This window comes from Poecilia formosa, unplaced genomic scaffold (genome assembly GCF_000485575.1).
Source record: "Poecilia formosa unplaced genomic scaffold, Poecilia_formosa-5.1.2 Scaffold251, whole genome shotgun sequence".
In the NCBI taxonomy this organism is placed as follows: domain Eukaryota; kingdom Metazoa; phylum Chordata; class Actinopteri; order Cyprinodontiformes; family Poeciliidae; genus Poecilia; species Poecilia formosa.
In genome coordinates, this window is record NW_006800190.1 from 192,270 (window position 1) to 218,230 (window position 25,961).

The 25,961-nt window shown below is 37.9% G+C and overlaps 1 protein-coding gene across 1 annotated transcript in view; it reads right to left on the minus strand.

Annotated features, from left to right (window-relative positions):
- Positions 1–25,961, minus strand: part of cdh11 (cadherin 11, type 2, OB-cadherin (osteoblast)) — a 136,343-nt gene that overhangs the window by 57,034 nt on the left and 53,348 nt on the right. The window contains exon 2 of the mRNA XM_016680656.1: positions 23,942–23,993. The gene's annotated coding sequence lies outside the window, so the exon portion shown is untranslated. The remainder of the gene's footprint in view (positions 1–23,941; positions 23,994–25,961) is intronic.

Genomic DNA, 25,961 nt, shown 5'->3' on the forward strand with positions numbered 1-25,961 from the left:
CTTAGTTTTGCTTTTAATTCGTTGCCGAAAACCAGCGGGAGTTTGAAAGCAATGTGCCGGGAGACGGTCGTTCTCTCTCGGCTTAACGAGCCTTACCGAGCCGAACCCGATGACCCCCGATGACCCGGTCAACTGACGGAGCGGGCGAGACGAGCCGGCGGCTGCAGGGGAGCGATAAGTCCGAACACGTCCGAGCATGTTTGTAATTAAGCTATATGTTAATAAGCCGAGCGCATAATTCAAGTTTACACAACTAATAACTTTGCAAAAGTTATTTTATTGTCAAAAAGCATAATATACCCACATTATTAATAGCTCTGCTCGCTCTCCTCCGCCATTACTGCTGGTGTTCAAACACGTAGCCTCAGCCCGCTGAGGATGCGCGCGCATATTGCACCCTGCGAAAATCAGGGGACAAACCGTCAACTATCATTTATTTTAAAACCAAATCGATTTTTAAAAAATTGACTATGTTAAGTTACGAACAAATATGATTGAGGTTATATTAAATAACTGAATTTAACTTACTTGACAAATTGTGCCCTTCCCCTTCATCTTTTTTTTTTTATTCCCCAACAGCCGTGTTGTAGCAACACCGAAGCTCTTTGTCAGAGCAACCTACCTAATCAACATTTTAAATAACCATAAAAATAAATATCAAACATGTTCGAAATAAATTCTATTTATTTATAAAATCCTATTCACTGTTGAAACTTTATCTTCTTTTTACTTACCATGTCTTAATTCAAAGTAGAGAAGTCCGATATGCAACGTTCACAGTCTTGTTGAAAATGGAGGCTTATGAAGAGGGGCGTGGCTTCTTCCAAGTTTCGTCTTTAACCCAACCGATTGGTTAAATCTACCCAACACCTTACCGAACGGAAGTGTTCAAGCTGTAGACTTCCGGGAAATTTCTGACCCAACTCTTGAGTTATGAATTTTGACCCAATATTTGGTCAAACTAACCCACCCTATGACCCACCAGCTTCAACCCAGAAATTGGGTTATGAAAATAACCCAGTTCCAGTTATTAAACAAAGGTGCCTGTTGTGGCCATTTATGTAAATTTTGTGGATTGTAATTTTTAACAATTTATTTTTCTTCTTTAGACAGAATATATTTTAAATTAGCTTAGAACCAAAATCTGTAATTAATTTGGATATTTTAATTGTTTAGATTAGGTTGGTAATTGTTAGACCCTCCCATTAATTTGACACTGGGTGCTTGGTGGGGGTCTATTGTTTGGCAAATGTTTGGTGTGTTGACGGGAGGTTTTTGTAAATGATTTTTTGATCAACTTTTTGTACTTGAAACATCAAATTAAGTTTACTTTCGCTTTCAGCTAAGTTGTAAGACATTTTAGAACTTATTTTGTTGCCTTTTTTTTTTTTACAAGAAATAAAGAATATATTTTCTCAAAACAAATCAAGTCGGAAGTGCATGCAAATCAAACCACCTCAGGGTTTCCCCCAGTGTATTATAGGCCTGGTGGCCCACCATCCTTTACTAGCGCCACCGCAAGGCTAGGCCTTTCTTGTTTATGTTTTTAGGAAAATAATAATAATAATAATAACCTTTTTTTTTTTAAGCCGGATTGCAAGCGTCTCTGTTGCTCTGAGCGCTTCACTTGCGGAGCAGACTTATTCCTAAAAGATATGTTTGTAGAAGATAGGTTTATAGTTTATGCACTTAAAACTGGACCAATCACACCGCTGGCGACCCCGCACGCCTCCTTTCACTCAAACTGGACACAGGCTGACCTGTATGGCTATTTACATCCACCCCCTGTGAGGAATTATGATTCTTTCCAGAGGTTTTGATCAAGGTAGGACTTTAAAGACCACTCTGGTTAGCTCTGGTTGCGCAGCTCTACTTGAGCTGCAGGAATAACTTGTAGTTGCTTTAAGAGGTGCGTTGAGCGAGCAGTGACAATGATTTATATTGTGAACAAAAAATTTTGTGCGGCTTTTCCATCTCAACATGCTGCCCAGGGCCGGCTCTGCCTGCGCTGATAAAGTTTATCTATGTGTCCCAGTTGGCCGGTGTATTAGTTAATGAACTAGCGCTAACCTGATCATGCAGTTCAGTCTGGTGAGGAGCTTTCGCGCTTTCCTGTCTGTAACGCATCACGCTGATTTTATATTATTATATTATTATTTTTAGTATTATTTTTCCAGTTACACAATGCATCATACTGTATCAAATGTTTTGTCTACTTAGTCAGACAGAGTTAATGCGCGCGGCTGCGTGGAGATCTGAGAAACTCGTCCCATAAACTTGACCAACCAGAATAGTTTCTGTGACGCTTATTAAAACTCAACAGACACGAAATGAAAGACCTACTAAATGCACATTGGCAGCATTGAATCAAATCTCCCGTTTGTTGCGCAGCAGATTACCTCCTCATACAGGGCTGGTCCAAGGCTGTATGAGGCCTGGAGCAGAATTTGATTTAGAGGCCCCTTTTGTTGCTAAAAACATCAGCACCTTTAACAGATGTCTTGGATTTAGTCTGAGAGAGGGGGAATAGTTTAATTGACCAACCTAAAAAGCAATAAGTTATAATTACAGTTTACTAAATTGTATTTGTGAACAAACAGAGCTCAAACTTAAAGATTAAACTCACAGCATCAGATTGTAGCTATGGTAACAAAACTATGAATATTGTTCTTTGAACTTTTACAAAGTAAACTTGCCAGCTCCTTAAAATCTTACATTTAAATGTTAAACAATTTAAAATCTGTTTAACAGAACAGATTTTCTGTTCTGAAATTGAATCAAATTTATCAGCATTGATCATCTCAATAAACAAGTGTTACATTCATCTGTCTGGTCTGTGTTAAAATGTTAGCATTTATGGAGCCCCTGAAGCCCTGATGGAGCTGCTGACTTAATTTGGATTAAACAACAGTGCAAATAATTGATATTCATTTTAATTGTATATTTTGGTTTGTTGTTTTTAAGACTAGTTGTGGGTTTAAGTAGTGTTTCACTGGCGATGTTTTCCTGTAACGTATAATTACTGAGTGATATATTTAAATTTCCTGTCACCTTAACATCTTTTAATACAAAAACATGGTGGACCACCTTGGCACCCCGACCACCAGGCTTAGCAAGTTTTCTGGGAGAAACCCTGCACCTGTTACCACCCATGGCCTTTGTTGGAATTTTGGTTTTTGAAACATAGAAGGCCACGACAGTGCCTTCTAAAAGAATGGAAGATATAACCAATTGTAAAACCTCATAGAAGGTTTTGAGCAAAATTAAAATTTCTGTAACAGGACTGAGCAGGTGTAGTCAGTATAGAGTGAACCACCGATTTTGTTATATAACTGCTTGTCAAAAAATTAAAGCAGAGCTGGCCAGCTTGGTCCCATGCAGTCCATCACCAGGTTAATGCCACACTACAGTAGGGTGATTCTCTGATTTATTGCTGGATTCTGACAATTTGTTTCAGAATCCAGCTTTGAGATATATGACAAGTTGCTGCTGACATGTAATGTGCTGGAGCAGCTCAGAAACTAGTCTCAGGGGTTTACAATACAGCAAACAAAATCTGTCTGGCAGAAACAAGATGCTACTGTGTCTAAAAGAAGCAGTATGAAACTCATAATATTAAAAATGTTGGGATAAGCTAAGAGCAATTTTTCCAATGACACCTTAACCGTAAAATGTCAGCATGTGACTTCATTTTGTAAAGTCGGTTGAAGGTCCAGTTCATATGGGAACGTTTTATTCTAAAATGGGAAAGCTTTTTTCACCGTTTGTGCCCTGTATCACCATGGAAACAGCCATTTAGAGCAGTGTTTTTCAACCACTGTGCCGCGCCACACTAGTGTACCGTGAGTGATCGTCAGGTCTGCCGTGGAAATGATCCAATTTCACCTACAGTATTTTCCGGACTATAAGCTGCTACTTCTTTCCTACACTTTGAACATGCGGCTTTTCTGTGGATTTTTCTTCAACCACCAGGGGGCTCTTTAGCAGGAAGTGAATCATTGGAAGTCAAAATTGGAAATCAAAGAACGCACTAATTTTCATTTAGAACAACCACATGCTAGCAGCAGGAACGACGGAGAAATGTTTTCAAACTCATATGATGCAGCTTCTAAGTTGAGGAGTATCGATCTGGCAGAACAGGAGGGAAATAAAGCCGCTGCACGTAAACTTGGCGTGAACAAAACGGGATTTGGAGACGGAGAACTGCGTCCTTAATATATCCAGCAGCTATTAGGACGCAGCCCTCTGCTGCCCTCTGCTGGGTCTTTATGGGAAACAGAGAGTGGCAGAGATACCAGCGGCCTGTAGCCCGGTGAGGCTTATATAAGTAAGTTTCCAGGGGGGGTGTCCAAAAAATTTGAAGGTACGGTTTATAGTATGGTGTGCTCATAGTCCGGAAAATATGGTGATTGGTCTTAAAAGATTTTTTGAAAACGAATTAATTATCTGCAAATGATGCCATCTTTGAGTGTCTTTGATGTAGTAGTGACTAGCGGCGTAATCATGTCATTTTATTATCACTAGATGGCAGTAGGTACAGAGCATTTTACATTAAAACACGACAGTGTTGTGGCTGTTCAGGTGTATTTCTGAAGTGGACATGTTAAGTGCAATTTGAAATAAGAAATGTAAAATATGATAAAAATAAATGTTTGTTTATTTGATTCCTATTCAAGACACTTTGATAAGAATGACTATATATGTAATATAGGCGGCTACAGAGTATCTGTTTGTATTTTTGGTTGGTGGTGTGCCTCCTGATTTTTTCAATTAAAACAATGTACCTTGGCTCAAAAAAGGTTGAAAAACACTGATTTAGAGAACCCAAAACTTTTCTTTAAGAGTGTCAACATTTTATCCTCGTAAATTCCTCTGGACAGCAAACATGTACCTTTTGTGAAAACGCTAATGTATTTGCTCAACCTCTAACTTGACCTTTAACCCCAAATACATCATACATAAGAACAACAATGGCGGATTACACGTTTGTGGAAGACTCCACTCGAGCTTTCTTGTCCGCCATTCTTGGCTAACTCTATATCCATCCATCCATTTTCTTACACCCTTATCCAGGGGTGAAAGTAGTTTTAAATTCTTGGGGTTACTATGACAGAAGTGTGTGATCAGTGATTCTTGAGAATAGGGACAAAATGGGTTTTAATTTTCCTATAATTTTTTTTATTTCTCAACCTTATGTATGCAAATATGTCAAATAATGTTTAGGAAATGTAAAGATGCTAAGGTGCAGGTTCCGAGTTGCAACATTTTTTTTTTAAATTACATTTTTAATCGACCTGACCTAGAACTTTGTCATCACCATCTGACAAAAATAAATAAAAAATAATTTTTAATGACCCTATTAATGATATTTTTATTCATTTTACAGACAAATGATTCTCAAGAAACAAAAGAAATATTATTTAAAACCAAAAACAAGAAAAAGTCCATCTGATGGAGTTGACAGTGCATGACGGAGTTGACACAGAACTGAAGGTGGTGACAAACTAGTGAATAAAATGAAAAACTTGATACATGTGAAGTAATGCAATTCATGTAAAATACATTAAAATGAATTAATTGCACATTTAAGTGAGATTTGACAACAATTTCACTGAAAGAGTCAGAAAAACTGATGGAGTTGACATCTGACGGAGTTGAAAAAAAGTCAAACTACCTCAATTTATATGATGTTATTCTGAAGGAGGCCATATTGTAGCTCATCAGGTCCATAAAATCTTTACATTAAACCAAAATTAAGCTTTTATTTCACAAAATTTCATCAAAGTTTTGTAAATTGTCAGTTATGGAGTTGACACATCATGGTTGTGACAAGCAACTTAGGAATAAAAACAAGAAAAAACTAAAGAATAATATAAGTTAACCGGAGCTAACTAGCCCTCCTAGCAAAGGAAGAGAAAAGACAACGTCATGGGGTCCTCAGAAGTTCTGGTGCCCCCCAATAATGCCTGATTTTTTTTTTTTTTTTACATTCTTTTCATTTCTGACGGTGTTGACAAAAACTAGGGACAAATTTCAACGGAGTTGGAAAATATCTAAAAATTACTTTTATTTCAATTTATCGATACTTTTATAATTATTTATATGACTACTTATACTTAATTGTCACAATATATAATTTTAGTATTTCTTTAATTATTTTTAAACTATTATAATGTATTGAGTTCTGCTCCTGGACAAGGGCTTTTACAGGCATCATCCACCAACTACAATGTAAAAATAAAAAAATATTCAGCAAATAGCTGGAAAATATACATTGTTGTGCTCACATGACCCAGGTTAGTTGAGTCAGATATTTCAAAAAATTATATTTTGTGTATATTTTATTCAAATTTTGTGCTTTATCCATAGGACCTGTTTTGTCCCTATTCTCAAGAATCCTATATATATATATATATATATATATATATAGCATAGCCCAGCATCATGACCTGTTTGTTCTGAAGATCCTGCAGCTTCCACTTCTCTTCCTAACATGGCTCCTCCTCATCCTGACTCTCACACTGACAGGAGGAACCTCAGAGCTCTGTTAGGTTAAAGCTCATCTTCTGAAGTTGGGATGTTTTTCCTCCAACAGGATCCAGAGGAATCACCTCAAACCAGATGTTGGACTGGATTTTGTTTCAATGTCATTTGTGAATGTTAGAGCCTCATTTTCAACAGTGGAGCTATAAAGGTTTTCATCAACTAAATAAGAGGCAAAGATGGAGGAAAAGCCTCTCAGGCTTTTTGCTCAAATCAAGATGCCAGAGAGCACCAAACTATTTTTTTTAAATATTAGACAATTAATTTAATTTCACATAACTATCGCGGTAGAAGCCATTTGTTTGTTAAATACTTAATGAAACATATTTACAATTTTGGTGTTTGTTGTGAATGACGTGATACTCACAAAGAACGAGGTAATTAGTCCAGCTCTACAAATTATATGTACCAATTTGCCGTTTAATGAACGTTCAGATACTACGGCGGCTGTAATGCGCTACAAAGGTAAAATAACCTGAACAGGTGATCAACTCTAAACCACTCTCACCTTTTTATTCTCTCTCTCTTTGTCATTAAAGCACACCCGTTGCCGTGGCAACTGCTGGCTCCTCGAGCCCAGCACAGATTACGTTAAAAACATTAAAACATGTTAAAAACATGTCACGATATCAGATTTTCAGGCTTGATATTTATTTTGCGATTATTAATAAGCCTCTCATGAACACAGCGGTGGCTGATTAGTTCATTTTAAACTCCTGCTCTGCTCGTTATTTTGGTAATGGAACCGAAACGCACAGAATTGCGCAACACCTTGTTGAAATGATGATGATTATTATTTTTGTTGGGTCATTAATTTGAGCAAGTTTTTTTTATTTTTTGTTGTTGTTGTTTCATAAAGTTCTGAACGTTTTGATAAGCCAATCAGAGGAGGACCTGGTCTCAGCCTCCTGGCGGCGTTCAGTTTGTCACCTGATGCCGAGATCGACTCAAAACCTTCCGCTATCGACATGTTGCACCGCTGCTCTAGCAAAGAACAGTTCAGAAACAATATGAAATGGGGAAAAAGTTATTTATTAACTGTTTTAGATTGTTCTTGAAAAACTAATCAGTCATGGCTGCTCAGTGAACCCATTGATTTTTTACAGCAGACAGCCGCTCCCCTCTCTTGCAGGTACTGCGAACCCCCGCTAAATCTTTTAGGGGTACGCAGTACCCGACCGTACCCGTTGGAGGTGTGCTGGTGCCCATCTCCAACTATCAACGGGCGAGAGGCGGGGTCACCCTGGACAGGTCACCAGTTTTAGCTAACTACACTTAGCTAAAATAAACTAAACAAAACAGAAAAACGCCAAAGAAACTCCTTTAACTTTTAAATCACTGGTATGGCAGCATTTTTGGGTTCATAAAATAAAGAAAGAGACAGTGACGGAATGAGAGGCAAGACCCAAACTGTATAAACATTGTGAGGATACCATGACAAGCTAACCTTTAGCCACAGTTAGCTTGTGCCTCATAGCTTCCCAGACATAGGAAGCTATTTGTTCTCAAGTCACCAATTTTTGTTCACCGTTTTTTTGGGCATTAACACAATGCTATTCTGATTATGAACATTTTTAAAAAACACAGTTTGTGATTTGTGAAACTTTTACTTTATTTGAGAAATTACTAAATAAAAATACTACAAGTGTAGTGAATCTTAGTGTTCCTTAAAATGTTTCCTAAACCTCATCTTGTTTTCTCGATCTCTCGATGCATCAGTACACTAACACCAAATAGCACCAACTCTAGTTAAACTAGGGAAGAAAGAAAATGGTGGTATTTTCCTTTTACAGCATTTCTAATACTCAATAAAAAACAATTTCCCATCAGTGCCAGCTGCCACTTAAACAAACATCTCATTCATGTCCTGCTGACTACTTTATGAGACTTATAATGATTTCATAGTTTATTAGTGGGAGTTGCTTGGTACTTCATTTCACTTCAAGCTTTTTCATCCAGAGTGTTTGAATCCCAACTGTGTGGGTGTGTGTGAGAGAGAGACTGACAGAAAACAGGGCTTTTGTGTTCAACAAGTAAAATCTACTTTAGCACAATAAACTTTTATCTTCTCGATTAATATTTTTTTCAATGACTACAGATGGATTTTAATTCAGGTTGTAAAATGTAGAGTATCAGCAGGATATATATTTTCACTCCCCTTCAATAATAAAACAAAAAGGTTTTCACTTGTGGTTAGCAGTTAAGCCCATTATTATCTACTGAATGGCCTTGGTCTTTTTAAATCACAATCACACCCTGATCAACACTTATAAAAACCTGGATGTTTTGGCTTATAACCTGATACACATGGACCAATAAATGTAAGTGTGTATGTATAAAGAGTCACTGAGTTTTAGGCTTCGCCCAGTGCCACACCGACACTGATGGACTCCAAGCCGTAGGCAAATCTTAAAAATGATCAGAAGATATACAAAGGAAGGCTGGACTTCATAAAACAGTTACAAAACTTTAAAAGCATATCTAAGGAACTGAAAATAGGGGATTTTGTTGAAACTAGTTCACTAAAGTTTAAAACCTAAGTTTCCCAAAACCACAAACAGACTAAATCTAATGTTTGGACCTAACTCTATAGCCACTAGATCTACTAGTTTTCCATGAAATATTTGAACCAGATGGTAGTTTTTTATACCCTTAGTTCCTGGAATGAAAAGATTAAAAAGATTAAAAATTCAAATTAGCTACTCCAAAAAAAATCTGCCAAAGTCCCTGAAATTAATCCCAAGTACTTTGCAGTAGATGCAAGGCTTAAGACAGTACTTCTCTTTTTTCCTTTTTTAATTTCTTTTCTAAAATGCAGAATTCAGAGTGTAGGCAAAAATATAATAAGTAAAGAGGCAAATAAACCACAAAATGTGGTGGAAGAGTTTCTAGGACATTGAAAGAATTGAACCCCAAATATGCAGATTGAAAAATGAAGTTATGATTTAACATTGAGTTAAGAAAGACATATTTTTTTAAAAATGTTTTGTACTTTGTCAGTAACGTCACTTGCAAAATTAAATTAAGTTCAAGTTAATAACCAAAGAGTGTGAGGCAGAAAGGAGCAGCAAGGACACAGAGGTCTGAAAGGCAGAAAGTCGGTACATTAAAGTTCACTTTTGCTATCTTGTTTCGGAGGCTGGCTCTTTGTGGTCTGTTAAAAGCTTAAAAACAGAGCGGTGCTGAAAACAGACACCCAGCGTTTAGCTCACACCACGAAACCTGAGGCTTAATTGCCTTTCAATTAGAGGAACTAATAGAAGCGTGTCTTTTTATATGTGTGTGTGTGTGCGTGTGCGTGTGTGTGTGTGTGTGTGTGTGTGTGTGGTAAGGCAATTACAATGAGCGAACCGCAAAGCTTTCTCAGCATTCACGAAAATAGGTATTAATGAGAGTCTAGTAACTCTAACACACACAGAGCCAGTTTACCGCAGAGCAGAGCGGTGCTCTGCATGTATCTGTGTACGTGTGAACGATTGAATGTCTGGATGTAATGGTTACTGATTTCTATTAAACAGTTAATAAAATTCAACTACTAATTGCTACCCACAAGACCTGCAGTCTGCTTCCTTTGTTTTCACACACACACGCACATCGACATACGTTTGTTTTTATATAACTATGGAGACCGCATGGAGTCAGCTCAACATTTCCGTTAAACTCCCCAATAACCTAAATCTAACTGTGATGCCATTTACAGTAGAGGGATGCTACACTGTGTGCTGTGCTGAGTGTGCAAGGAGGATTCCACGGAGAAGAGGCGACCGCGCTGAATAACTGCATTCAGTAGTAGTAACACCTAAAATAAAACTATTTTTTACGTCAGGGTATCTTCGTGTTGAAAGATATCATAGTCCAACACGTTGTGTTTAGGCAGTTCTGAAACTTTGAGGTCTGCCTTATCACTAATCTGCCAACATTCAAATGGCCATATCTTCTTCATTCTATTATGGTTTGGCATCATTAGAAAGCTTGGAATTCACACTTTCAGGATCTGTAAATGAGTCAAAACGCCTTATATTCAGGGGCTTCATAAGTATAAATTTTGATCAACAGTTATGTAAAGTTCGTTTCTGGTAAAATATTAACTTATGCAAAAATATTGATTATAAAAAGTCATGTTTATATATGTATATGTTATATAAAACTTTTATATATGTTTTGTTTTAATAAATCAGAAGCACACACTATAAATCCAGATAGATGGAACACCTGTGAACAGTGAAGTCACTGACATGATTCTGTGGTTATTGCTGTGTGACGCATGAAACACCAACAAGGAACGCTCTGCAAATAGATTTGGTAAGGATGAGCACGACTCACAACCCAATCCTGTCACCTGCTATCCGTCAACATAAAGGTAATGTGCTTAGTGTCATGCAGCTTTGATGGGGTTCTGATGGAGAAAACAGTCAGAAAGGGATGGGTTTCCACGGCGAAGCAGATCCGTTTCCTCTTTTGCAGAGAGAAAAATGTATGCTATTGTGTAGAGTGGAACCAATATGAAAAGACGTGGTTGTTTTAGTGTGAGAAGAGGTAAACAAGTGTGTTTTTGAGTGAATCTGATGCCGTGTGACTTGGAAAACAGCTTAGATGTATATGAAACAGGTCAGTGGCTTCATGAAGTGAACTGACGGCATGTTCCCCTCAGGAGCAGTTCAGCCAAAGGCAAGATAATTTACAATGCTTTGTCATCTACAGACAATTCTATATTGTGTGAAAAAAACAAGTTGAGCTGGAAGTTCAGAGGACTGAAGAAAAAAAAAATCTATACCAAGAAAAGGAAAGAAAAATATTCAGCCAGAATATTATCTATTAAAGTATTTAAAGGTGCACGATTCTATTCACAAAGAAAAAGACAGAACATTTACAAATAAATGTCAATTTTACTTTGAAATAAGGCTGTAATTATATGACTTGCCATGAGACTTTGAGACATTAAAACAATATTTCTATTTTAGTCAGAATGAAGAATAAACCGTTATGAGTCAATGATAGTAACTCCTGCAGGCTTGACAGATTGTTGTATCCATGTTTGAGAGACTTATTTTGAAATGAGAAAGAAAGCAGTTATTGAGGTTTGTTGTGGTTTTGAAACAGTCAGCTAATAAAGGTTTGTTATCGGACAAGCTAACGTCACCCTGCTACAACAGGATTGAAAAAAAGATTCTAAAATGTTCCAGTTTTCATGTGGTAGCGTTCTGGGGACCTGAGGTTCAGTACTTGTGGTTTCTTCAGTATAACTTATCTAAAATACTTAAATAAAAATGTGATTCTTGGCGCTGATTGGATGTGTGCCTAATAGCAGAGATACGGTAGACTGTGCATGTTAGCTTCTCCTTCAATGCTAACATGATTTTTACTATTTAGTGTTTGTGACTATTAAACTTCTCACTTCTCAGTGTTTTTTAGAGATGGTTGTTAGTATTCACAGATTTTAGCTATTGACAGACAGTTCTGGTCCTGAACCTTTGTGAATCGTTCCTCTGTAGCTGCTGTTACCTGCTGTCAGTGCTAAAGCTAGCTAGTTGGAGCTAGTTCCCAGTTGTCAAAGTCTAGGCTACATTGATCATATCTAGTTCTACCTCCATATCAAAGATGAATTGGTTATTTCTAAACTAAACAAACATTTAAAAGACAATTTGAGATTATTTAAAATCCTATCATATTTGCTGATGCAAAAAAGCTGCAATTGTAATCTTAAGAATTAGCATTATCTTCACACCCATAATAGTAGACGGCAGTGCAGCTTTTTAAAAACATCATGTTTCCGTTCACAATAAAATAGCAGATAAGTGCAAATTTTGTGATTTATTTCCAACATGATCAGACTTTGCTTTCCCTGTTATGTACCATTGTCTGCATTTTTTTATTGATAAAAACTTTTGCTGACTAACTGTTAAAAGAAAATAAGCAAAGTTATAAAGATTTGCAGGAGTAACAAAAGTGTAAATATAAAAAAGAAATTTGTTCCTCACTTTTAAACTGATAATAATAGTATAACTATTCTGAAGAGAGACTCTTCATTTAAGATTCATGCTAATTTCTACATATATCAGTGAAACTGATTATTTTCTGTACAAATTTGACCTTGCTTCCAAGCTTTATGGCCTGTGGTTTGTCAGCACAAAATGTTTTAACGGTATTTGTGAAGCATTTATTTGTACAAAGAAAAAGTGTGAATTCTTAGGTTTCCTAAAGATGCTGCTAATGTCTCACCTTGTGCTTTAGAAACCCAATAAACCCTGTTCAGCTTCCTCGGTTGGATGTATTATGGCACTCTAAATTAACTTTAAAATTGAAATTAAACATTAACACAACTAAGACAAATAGTTTTTTTTTTCTTATTGCAGTTGTTTTCCTCAAAGATTTCTCCTTTGGACCGTGCAGACCTTATGAATGGATGTTTTAAATGTATGCCAGTGAAACATCAGGGCTGCTCGCTCCATCATTGCCACCATGACAACAAATTAGGCTGTATATTACAGTAATTTGTGAACTGCTAAATGAACGAGGCTGATAATGAAGATGACAAACAATATGCTGACAGGACGCACACATTTATGACTCTTGCATTGTATTAGCTAGCACCTAATTAACCACAGTGCCATTTGCAAAGACTGAATTCATCTGCAAGAACATTATTTTACAAACTCAAATGAGGGCTACGTGTGAATTCTAAATTTTTGTTTGTTTATTTAGAACGTTTTATTTCTCGTCCTCATTTACAGGAAATCACACTCATTTCAATGGAAATTGTATGTAATTTGTGGTAAATTATGCACAATCACAAATCTTTTTTCATAATTGAGACAAAGGTTGCCTTTTATACTCATTTGTAAAAAATGCTATGTAATTTAATTTTTTCTTTTCTGCCAATTATTGTGGCTAATCTCCATCGTGGCATCTGCATAATTTGATGCAGACAGACAGCTGGCTGCAACACACATCTGGTACAGTTCTGTTGGCTTTAACATGCTTGATTTAGTATTATGCAAACTCTGTATGACTACCCCCCTGCCCCCCAAACTGCATTTATTTGCAAAGAAAGCAAATAAATAAATAAATAAATAAATAAATAAAAGCACAATATTTTCAATGCCACCAAACAACACCAATGTAGAAAGAGGCTTATAATGGCCCTGAAAGGATCAGGGGGTGTCCTCACGCCGCTGTTCCTTATTTGGCATTCAGAACCATAATCAAATCGTTTGAGCTGAAAACAAGTTAATGACCAAGCCAATCAGCTTTCCTAAATGAGCGACCGGAATAGACACTAAAACTACGGGAGAGCTGATGAGGCTCCGCAGAGCTGGAGGGAACACAATGCACTTCCAATTAGGCTGCTGACCGCCGCTCGTTGGATATCAGTTTGCACGGAAAACTTCGCTTTATTGGCTTTTTACTTCAATGAACTCCACAGCAGAGACGTTAACAGTTAATTATAAAGACTAATCTTTGACATACCTCTCATAAGCATTAGAAGTACCCATTAGAAAAGGAGCAATGCTGTGTGAGGAATTTGCTTTGAAAAGCTGTTACAATTGTGACGTGTTTGACCGAGAGAGGAAGCCTTAACTGCATTTCAGGATCTTATTCGAAAGTCAGCTGAGTTATTTAACTCTATTGTCATCTTCTCCTTATTACTTTGGGTACCAGTGTTATTAGCTTTGGCCATTTGCTGGCGTGTTTGATCCATTGATTGTACAGCATTGATTTATTATAGATTATCTGTAAACAACACAAGGTCAAATATATACATCAGGTTAAAACGTGGTGAAGAGAGCTGAGCAGAAAGGCAAAACCCTCAATTTACAGGTCCAACAGTCTATGGTCACAAAAAACAAGGAACGAAAAGGTTTCTCATTTTAACATGAAACTTTCTCCTTTTACCAATATAAAACCCATCTCATAAAAACAGTTTCTAGTTTCTAATTTTAACAAGATATAAACCAGTTAAGCTATAACATGAAACTCTCCCGTTTTAGTAGGTTTTACATCTCATTAGAGCGAGAAGGTTTTCTGGTTTTACGCCCCCTGAATTTATTTCAGAGTTTTAGCAACTAAATGCTTCCATAAATTCCTGACTTACAAAGAGTTAGTTATTTTGGACCAGGTTCATTTGGAGAACTTTCTCCCTTAAATGAAATCCTCAGATGAAAATCACATTTTGTAACTATTTAGCTTTTCTTTGGGTCACTTTATATCTGCTTGGTTGTTGATCTGCAATTTTCAGATGGTGTTCTAAATGCTACTTAAAGGACATTCAACCAGATCAAAATATTTCAATACTCTGATGCTAAGCATAATGTTATCACTTATACAACATGAAAAAACCCAGAAACCCTTCATGCTTCAAAGTCAAATCATCACACCTTCTGATTAATTGTGGTAACATATCTGCTCATATCTCCCAGTTGTTATCCTGTTTAATATGTTTAATAAGTTTATGACATCAAACTCCAGTTGCAAATTTCTGTCAGGTGGTTTCGTTATGTTTTGTTTCAATTAACTTTCAAAATGAACAAGCTAATGTTCAAAAAATCAAAGTAAAAAAAAGCGAATGTGGGTGCATCAAAGTCGACTTTAGTGCATAAATTAAATGGAATGCAGAAAGCTTGGTTATTAAGATATAAAAAAACAACAACATATGTTGATGGGAAACATTTAAATGCGACAAAAAGCAAAAACAGCAAATTTATTCACGCCACCATAAATATCCTCTCCGTTCTACCCGTGTCTTTATCCTCTGGCCCAGGTCGGCAGGATCCATCGTCGTAAATTATAGCTTTGCAATATGGACGTATTCTGACACTGTAATTACTGAGGAACACTGTAAGGCTAGACCTAAGAACAGAAAATCCACATGTAATTATGTGGAGCTGCACAGCAACAGAAGGTTTAGTTTCATTCAAACTTTTGTCTCACTGGGACAAAAATGGCCCGTCAGATTCTCAGCCACCATCAGCCATGTGAAGAACACATCTGCACAGGACTGACGGCTCAAGCTGTTCAAGACGTGCGCATCAAGTGGTGTCAGCAGAAGGTCAGAGTTCACCGTCATGCGCTCGCTGCATCACAGGAATCCCAACACTAATAGAACGGCCTTTAAGCTACGGCAGAGGAAAAGATAAGAAGACAGATAAGTATGTCAGGAGGTCATCCAAGCAAGCAGGAAACAACATGATCTGTTGAATAATAATCCCACAGGAACGATTACGGCTCTTGGAGCAGAGTTGGAAAAGGGCTGAAATTTATCTTATGAAAAACAGCTAAAATGTGTGTGAGTGTGTGTTTATGTGGTTTTGAACTGAGGGGGAGAAGAAAGATGGAGCAGGAAACAGTGGCGTCTGGAAATGATTTGAGGCAGAAGGAAAAATAGAATACTTTGGATTCTTAAAGGCTTGAGGAGAAGGGCTGGATGACCACAAAGGAAGGAAAAAAACACGTAGGACAGCAAAACCAAGTGACCACATAATCACTGGGGGAACAAAGAAAAATAACAGGGTAGAGAGCAAAATATGAAGATGGATTTAAGACCTTTTTTTAAATCTTGAAAATAAAGCACAAAGGATAGAGCTTCTGCAGACATGAACAAAAAAAAAAGGTGATTCCTTTACTTTACAGTCAATTCCTGCTCCTTTGTTGCCCGATGCTGCCTGGGGAAAGCCTGTCAATAAACAAAGCCATTTGCACGAATGGAACCACAGGAAAGAAAAAAAGGCTGGCGTTGCCATTCTTACCTAAAGATTTGCAGTGACGGCATCAAAATGCAGATACGTAACACAGGTTTTGAAAAAATTTGCAAAGAGACGACCAGAGGAATAAAAGGAAACAAAGAGAACATGAAGAGTGATGGATAAAAAGTGGAAGATGGAGGAAAAGCAATAACCTGAGACGCTGTTGGAGCAGCTTGAGCTTCTCTCCAAAAACCTGTTTTACACGGCAGCTGTGAAACAGTTTATTTTCTATCCCGTCTTAACAGCAGTGGCTGAGTGTTTGACTTTTTTTTTTTTTTACATTTTGAGTGAGGGCTGTGGTTCCAACACATGTAGGGAGTGCTACATGAAGAGAGGATTCGAAACCAAACGGGGGAAGGAGAAGCACCAACAAAGGGAATGAAAAAAAACAAAGGCCTCGTTTGGACCTGCCTGACTGAAGCATTGTGCTGAGCGGTCAGAGGGAACCGGGTCATCTGTGGGTCATTAGATACACACAAACACCAGAGACGGATATGTAAATGATCTGATTTACAACTCAGGAACATGTGAGTCAGTGTCTTAAAGATGCATTATTTTGGATTACACACATTTTGTTAAGTTAAACCAAAGCTTCAATGTCTTCTGTTGGAACTAACAGTAATGTCAAACTCAAAAACCCAGGGGCCAAATCCGGCCCCGCCATGGCTTTTTATGTGGCCCTCTGGGCTCCAAACACCAAATTATGTCAATCAGTCCATCTAGTTTTTTGCAATTTTGCAATCGTGGAAATGTCCACATCCCTGCAGTTTTTCGTACTAACACATCATTGAGAGTTTATTGAACATTTTTTCCCTAAAAATGGTGAAAAACATTTGGTGATGCCTCCCACCCGCAGGCGGCACTATGTACTTAATTTGACACAGTTTCCTCAGTCTTACTTGACATTAAGTTTGTAATCGATACAGCAAGTAACAAAAAGTCACATTTACTGTCATATGTAAGCAGAAATATTTCAAAATTCCTCGCAAATATTTCTAGTGGCTCCACAGAATCAGTGACTTTGAATAAAAAAAAAAAATCACACAAACAATCATGAAGTCCTGTAGGTACGGATCAACGTGAAAAGATGTTTGATATTATTTAATAATCAGAAGTATCTTTTAAATAGGTTTTATCAATACACACTCGCACAAATGGCCCTTGAAAACATTCAAGATGTTGATATGGGCCTAATAAAAATACAGCCCTGCTCCAACACAACGTAGGCAACTGCAATTGAGATTTATTATGACTTTTTAATGGGGTCCATTCTGCCACTCATAAGCAAGACCTGCGGACTGCGCCACTCGGCAATTGGTTGCACTATATTATTTTTAGTAGCGTCAGAGTAAATGGGGACTGATTGCAAATGCACAATTTGAAATTCTAATGTTTTCATTACAAAAATGCTGAAAAGTAGGTAAGTTGTGAATAATATCTTTCTTGATATTATACAATCTGCAAAGCTAGGCCGAGGTTCTGGTTCTGCGAGTCATTTTTACTCGTTAGATTACTTCGGTAATTGCATCCCACCTGAGCTCTGATTCCTATGTATTTACCGTGAGAACTATAGAAATCTGTACTCCACGGAGGATCATTGAATATGCTAGTTGCCAATCAGTGGGAGACCCATTCATCTTATTAGCAATGCTTGTTGAAGCAGCTACACCAACGGCCCAGTGCGGCGCTGGGCCCAGTGCGGCGCTGGGCCCAGTGCAACAGTTCCACGCAGCTGCCAAGCCGCCACAGATGGAGGACAAAGTGGGGCCGGCTAAAAAGAATTGATGCTGCTTTCAAGTTCCTGGCAAACATGTGACTTTCGGAGGGGAGCAGATAATGGATGGCGGCAGAAGCAAAATGAAGAGATCAACTAAAATTGCCGAGCAGTAGGGGAAAGAGAGGAGGAACATAGGGGGATTTGTGTCCATGTATGGTTAGCCATGTGTGTTCATGCTTTAGTGAGCTCAGAGTCTGTTCCAGCATGATGAATAGGGGCTAGAGATATTAAAATATGAGACAGAGAGAGAGAGAGATATGAAAGAGGAAGCTGAGAGGATAGGAGGAGGAAATCCGCTTTTTCCCCCCCATTCTTCCCGAAAGAGAAATGAGAGACTTAATCCTTGGGGGCTTACATTTGTTTTTTCCTCTCTATCTCCCTGTATTTCAGTATTCACTTTTCTCTTTTTGCTCCACCTGATCTTTGCATTTCTTATGGCTCTGCTTGTTTGTTTTTTTCAGCTCTGAGCGCTGTCATCCATTATCCATATTTGCATCTCTTCTTTCTTTCCTTCACATCCCTCTATCCCAAAATCCCTCTTCTCTCCCTCCATCCATCCATCCGTCCATCCACCCCACTCTCCTTCCTCATCCTCCAACCCACTAGATACTGATACAGACTTTATCTCGCTAGGTTAACATTCTCTATTAAACAAGTAGAGTCAAAATAAGATACATTCTTTTTTATATTTATTAATAATCAATATGTACGAGTGAAAAACACAGATTTAGGTCAGACTGTACTATTTTTTTCTTCCCATCTCATGGAAACCCAGTGCAGGTGGCTTTCAGGAGGTAAGCTTGGCTGACTGTAATCTCATATTGGAGGGTGGCTTCATTTTGTGCATCCTCTGCACAGCTATAAGCATTTTCCCATCCATTCCAAAATGTCATTTTGTCCTCGTAGTGGATCGTTTAAGCTTTTATATTAAATACTGTTACTTTATCTCATCATTCAGGGCTCCCAAAAAGCTGTGGCGATGACATCATCACCGGAGCCGCCGATGCATAAATGACACTGAGGATGACAGGAAGTAGAATCCAGCAACGCTCTGTTCAGTTTTTCATGTCTCTACCTCTAGCCACTGATTTAAAATGTCATGATCTGTGGTTGGTGGTGGTGAGGATAAATGCAACGAGCCCAGGTTGACATAATAAAGATGATTTAATGAAGAATTCACGGACAAACTAAAGTCAAGCAGCACGGGGAGAACGGACAGCAGACGGCAACAGACTTCGACAAACACACGACGTTTGACGAGGATCCGACAAGAGACAAAGACAGCAGGTGGGTTTAAATACACAGGGAGGGAAATCAGGGAACGAGACACAGCTGGGAAGCAATCAAAAGGGAAGACAGGACAGGAACAGGACTAAACACAGAAAACACAGAACGTATAAAACTGAAGTTTTGCAATTCTTGACACTTCATGTGTTTAAATTTCTGAATGCAGAATGAATATTTTCAGTAACAGTCCAAATTTTCAAAGTGAAATCATACCTTCTTTTCTTTTCTGTTTTTTTTTTTTTTTCCTGTTTGCACATGCACAACCACACCAGCTGAAAATGGAACAAATGCTTCAATTTTGGTGCCCGATGAAACCGAATCTACCAGACTGGAAAGATATAAGAGCTGGTGCTCTTTTACTTTTGCTGATCTAGAGAACCACCGACTGAAGGGTTGTGATCATTTTATGATCAGCAATTTATGCCAAGGCTTAAGTTCACAATACCAAGAAAAGCTGATCAATATAAAAAGATACAAAAGTAGCTTTTCACTCCATATTTCCATTAGTTTCCCATCTCAGCCCTGTTAGGCCAATCGACTCCTATGACGTCTGACAAATCAAACAAAAACTCCTCTGACCAACCTCCTTTCAAACAATGTTACTTATTATAGTCATAACTATTACGGTAGATTTAATGTAGATGACAAAAATGTCTTTGACTTAGTCGTCACTGTATTTCTAATATTGAATTTCCATACAGACACTGTTGGAGCAAACTTGAAAACATTTGGTATTAAATGATCACAACTAGAACAGACACATGTCAAATGACCAGAAACCCTGATGAAGTTTAAACGGGGGAGAAAAGGGACAGTGTGTTTAAATTCTCCCCAGGTTTTCCACAGTATTTTATTGATGTGTGCCTTTTCTATATCTGGCTCTCAATCAGTCAGACAGCTGGATAATCAATAGTGGTAGAGGGCGTTAAAACTCTGCATGTGTGTGTGTGTGTGTGTGTAAATCCTGGGGGAAGAAAAACATCTTCTCCCTAATTCCTGCTCCTTATCGGTCCTCCCAGACACCCATCAGTGTCACATTCCTGAAGATATATGGACCTGATTGTTAATGAGTTTTAACAGCATCTTGCCACTCTACTTCCCACTGTGGAGAAGCTACTTATCAGCACTGCTTTTATGTGTTAAGTCTGCCTATGCAGCAAAATGCTGGACCTCACCTTTTTTTCTGCGTATTGAAACTCACTCTTGGTCGCTTCTAAATGGCAGCACTATCATCAATAATCAAATTACTCCAGAACTTGAGAGGACTTGAATAAATGCCCAAGTAATGAGGTTTGTACTCGGAGACAGAGCCATCTTCATGGTTGGGTGTATCACACCCAGCAGATCTACGGTGGCCCTGAAGTGTGAACTACATCAACAAATTACTAAGCACAAGTACAATTTGAAAAACACAACAACATTAAGAAAACGGAAGACGGAGGTCCCAGTGGGACACAGAAGACATCGCTGATTGGACGACAAAACTTCTGGCCTTAGAACCAGAAGATATTCTGCCTTAACGCATTTGTTGAACATATGAATTCAAATGTAGCGACCGCTATCCAAGAATATTTAATGTCAGGACAATAAATACAAAAGTTTAGCTTCATTCTTTTCACAGTGTGGGCAGTACTTACCGCTGTGACTGTCTTCCTGTCTATCTTAACAAAGAGAGAGAGTGAATCCCAGAATAATTTCCGTTCTAAAGCCAAACGTTGTCGTCCGATCAACGATGTCTCAGGTTTCCCACCTCTTCCAATTTAACGTTGTTGTGTTTTCTTAGTTTGTAATAGTGCTTAGTTAATGTTGTTGTTTTTTTGAATATATTGTGTTTTACAATTTGTAGTTGTGTTCAGTGATGTACTGAAGTGGTTTGCCCTTCAGGGCCACCATACAGATCAGACCTGTGGATCATTAAACACTGTTTTTCTCATCCGTTTTTGATGTGTTTGGTTAAAACCTCCAGCAGAAGTACAACACAGTTTCAGGGGGAATTCTCCATTCGGTATCCAATGTTTTGTAATCGTACACTGCAGCTATACCCTTTATGTGCAATGATGCTGTTGTAAGCATTTCATTTCACTATGGTTAATGCCTGCAAAGTCAGACTACAAGCCGAAAAAATACTGAATACGTGATGTGCGTGTAAACACATTTGTGATAGAGGACTCCTTCTGTGAAATGCCCTTAAATGAAAGCGTGTGTGCATGCATAAGTGTGTGTGCGTGTATGTGTCGATGTCAGCGCAGCTTAAGTTTTTCCTCCTCCTCCCCTTAGAGGCTTCATTCTACAAAGTCTGAAACTTTGGCTGAACTGCCTGTGAGCTGACACAGAGCGTAATTACAAACTATTATAAAAAAATAAAACAGGTGGAGTCAGAAAGAGAGAGAGAGAAAGAGAGTGGGGGATGGATGTTGGTTCTAATGTCCTCATTTTGCTGTCTCAGTGGCTGAAATTGGTCTAGAATGAAATAACAGTGAAACCAGCCAAGAGCTGCCACATAAACACGCTCACAACAATATATCTGTTGCTTTCTTTCAGCAGCAAAAGGTCCAAAGAGGAAGGCACTTATCTACGGGAGAGGGGGCTGGAGATAGTGTGTGTGACCTGAGCATTGCTCAGATAAGCTCTTTTGTTCCCTTTCTAATTCTCCCTCAAACAAGGAAAATCCACAGAGCAACACAGAATCCCTTCGTCACTTTCAAAGTTACAGCCGAGGTTATCTGGATGGACGCTTCATATTATGGGATATGTGTTTTATCCCTTTATGAAGGCCAAAGGGCTAAACATGCAATCAAAACGTAGAGATAAACCGTTTGGAGCCAACGAATTAGGATTTGGCACAAGCTGCTCGGCTAGAGGAACCGGGATGATCCAAGTCAGGTTTAATTAGAATTACAGGAACACCAGGAATGAAGCGTTCACTGGGTTCTGAGCCTCTCAGATGTTATTTACCACATATTTCTCCTCTTGGCTTGGAAAGCGATCCCTGGTGGGTTTAATGTTAACTTTTAGCTCGACTTTTAGCATTTCCTTAGTCTTAAGTTTGGTTTTCCTGTAAAGAGAAAAATAACAGTAAGGAAGCAATTGCAGGTTGTAGTGTCAGCTATTTTTTTTTACCTTTACCTTCTGTTTTTTTTTTGTTAAGTTTTTTTTTCATTTTTTATAAAAGGCAAGAGTTGGTTGTGAAAAGTTGTGGTTTCACAAACCACAAAAAATGTTCCAGCATAAAATTCCTACTTTTCAAAGTCCTTTAAAGGCGAAGCCAGAGAGAGAGCCGAGTTTTCTCTGGCTGAATGTAGCGGCGAGTCCCGTCCCCCCTCCCACACCTGTTTCCTTCATGCTTCACCTCCAAATTTCTTTCTCCATTGAAGTAAAATCATTATCACACGAATATGAAACAGCTGACGCAGACATTTTTTTAAAAAAGTGACTGCGAACACACACTGTCTTTATCTATACCTTTACTGTGAATTCTAAATGACTACTCATGTATATATGAGTGCATAGTTTGTCCTGTGTGTCTCTGCGATGGACTGGCTTCCAACGACCCTGGAGATACGCAAAAGATAAGCAGGGATAGACAACGGATGGATGAAAACATTTAAATAATAGGATGCACAGTAGTTCAGTTGTATCTTTAGCCTCGTGGCAAAAGGGAGCCTGGGTTCGAGATTAAGCGAGAATGTGTGTGTGTGTGTGTGTGTGTGTGTGTGTGTGTGTGTGTGTGTGTGTGTGTGAGAGAGTTTCCTCCCATAGTACAATTTGTTTTCTTTTTTCTTTTTGCTATTTTTAACTAAATTGCACTTTATTATGCAAGTGCACTTAATTTCTTTTCCCTCACAGAATACAGGTTCATACCTATTGCAGGACATTACGCTGTAATCATTTTTTAAATCATTTACATCATAAGAACAGTATCGCCCCATTTAAAACATTTTTAAAAAGCTCTTCTTAAGAATCATAGTCTTGAGATCTAAAATAAGTTCTTAAACCTTCTACTTTTGCAGTTTTGTATTATCAAGTTGTGTAACACTAGCTATTTAGAGTCAGTGGCATGTTTAGTTTAGTGTCTTGCATGTGAGGCTCTTTGGACCAGTTTCAGTTGTAAGACTAAACAATGCGGCTCTGCAATTAGCTGCTCAGCCTGCCAGTCACTGATAAGCATGGTCTGGATTGATTAGATCTGCCTGTTAATACATGCAACCCTTTTTTATTCAATTCAGTGTTTTGGAAACATGCGCCCAAAGGGCTGATATATTGTCAGCTACATTTTAGAGGCATAAGATAACATTAAAAATCCATTATTTACAAATGCTATTCAACAAGCTGCTGCAGGCTAACACAAGCTCAGCAAATTTGAATAATTTTCTATTAGCCGTGAAGGACATAACTCATTACTAACAGAGGCTGAGCCAAGAAGTAGAAAATATTTTTTTGAAGCATAAATGAGAAAACAGCAAAGACAATGTATGAATGAAAGCATCTACTGGTAAATGGAAAGCTGAATAGGTCAGTGGGTCTCCCGCGTCATTTCCATGGAAAATCCTTTTGATTCTACAAACAGACAGCAGCCAAAAATAAAGAGTCGTACCTTTAATTCATCAGTGTTTGCTGAGGAAGACGAGCTCTCTTCACAGAACTGCCTGAGAGAAACACAGACAGGGAGGAAACCTGTTACTTACATCAAAAAGTACTGAAGAGAAACAGGTCGAGAATATGGAGGGATGATTCTATGATAAATGTAAGTAGAGATGCCACTGCTTTACAGTATTTACACAATAATTTAACAAAAATTAATGACAGAACATTTTTTCTTCAGGTTAAACAACATAAGTTTTTCACAACCAGAAATGTTTCCAAAGATGTTTTTCATGAATGCGTCATAAATGTGTGGAAGCATTTATTTTTTTTGTCAGCTGACCTGCAGTGTGCAGCCACATGTGGGGGAGTGGCAGTGCTCAAATACCAGCCACAGAAACTTTGGTACATTCTCTGGCAACTCATTAAAACCTTTCTTTTTTTCTTTGGTTTCCTGTATTTGTTTACAATTATACTGAAAAACCTGAAATTGCTTCATGGTCACTAGACTATAGTACTCACAAATGAAAATAAATTTAGCTACTTAGTAAGCAAATGAGCTACATTAGACATTATTTAGCATAACTTAGACTGTTAGATGGTGTCAGGGTGCTTCCAATAGGGTATCTGGTATGTCTTGAATATGCATCAACAGGCAGTAGCGGCATAAAAATGACACACTGGCTGTTGGGGTGGCATAAAGAAAATATGTGACAAAACAAACAACAACAAAAAAAACCCCCATAACTTTTAAAATGTTTAGATCTTGTTACCAACATGACTAGACTTATTATTCAGCTCTGCATATAAATGTAATTACTGGAAATAATACAGACCAAGTATATACAAGGACATAAAAATATTTTACCCTCGGTTTTCCAAAAGTAGAATTACAGTTGATAATGTCTATTTTTGTTTTGCCTACTGAGACAAAAACTGTCCAAAATCCAAATGGACTTTTACACAGTTACAAAGAAATCAGTGGGCAGTAATGTGAATTTTGCACATAGTGGATCCCCACCTATTCACACACTGGTATTTTTCTGTGGAACATTACTCCAAATTATTCCTGGAAATGAGCTTCTTTTGTAACTTTTTTTTTGTTAAATACTCTTAGAAGCTAATTTTAAAATGAGTAATTTCATACAAACCTGGATAAAAACTCTCAAATAAATAATTATCTTCTCTAGCAGAAGAAAACTGTTTAAATAGAGAAAATGTAAGAAATAAGTCACTGAAAACAAACATTTTTTTCATTTATTTAAGGAAACTAAACATTTTTTTGTTTGTTTTTTACTTGAATTTTACTTGAACAGATGTCACTGCCCTTTCATCCATTACATTCCCAGATCACCTGGGGTGTTTTAGGGGTGAGAGACCGAACAGGACTTTCTACTGCCTCCATCACTTCAGCTAACAGGAAGCCCTGGGGTGAGCTATTTAACCCAGGTGGGTCTCGGTGGAGAGGTTTCAAGGCCAGCGGATCAGCTGAAATGTGCTGCGAAGCTGCTCCCCTACATGAGTGAGAACCAGGCCACTGAAGATGAAAATGTGTGATTTGTTCATGAAACCGAATGAGTGAAGAAGGACATAAAAAATACATCAGCAGGGGTTTATTCCCTGTGCGTTTGGTATTACGTTATTATTGAGGACAGACAAGTCATGAGCGATGGAACGTAGCAAGGAAGACATTTTGGCATGACGCAAAAGTTACATTTCAAAAGGGAAAAAAGTTGAATTTATCTTTATCTACATATTCATAAATGTACAGTGAGAGATCACACAGCTGGGAGGACGTACGCTCCACTCTGCAGTCATTAGCCATCCTTTCATGTTTTTGTTTTTTTATGCATTCAGCAAAAGGACTTGTAAAAAAAAGATTTTTTTTTTTCTTAGAGTTTTGGCTCTTATAATATTCAGATTTACTATTGATTAAAAAAAGGTTCATAAAATGAAGTGCTTGATTAAAAACAACAGTTTCATTAGATTTATACACATTTAAAAATAAACATGTGTGAAATATCTAATTGCTA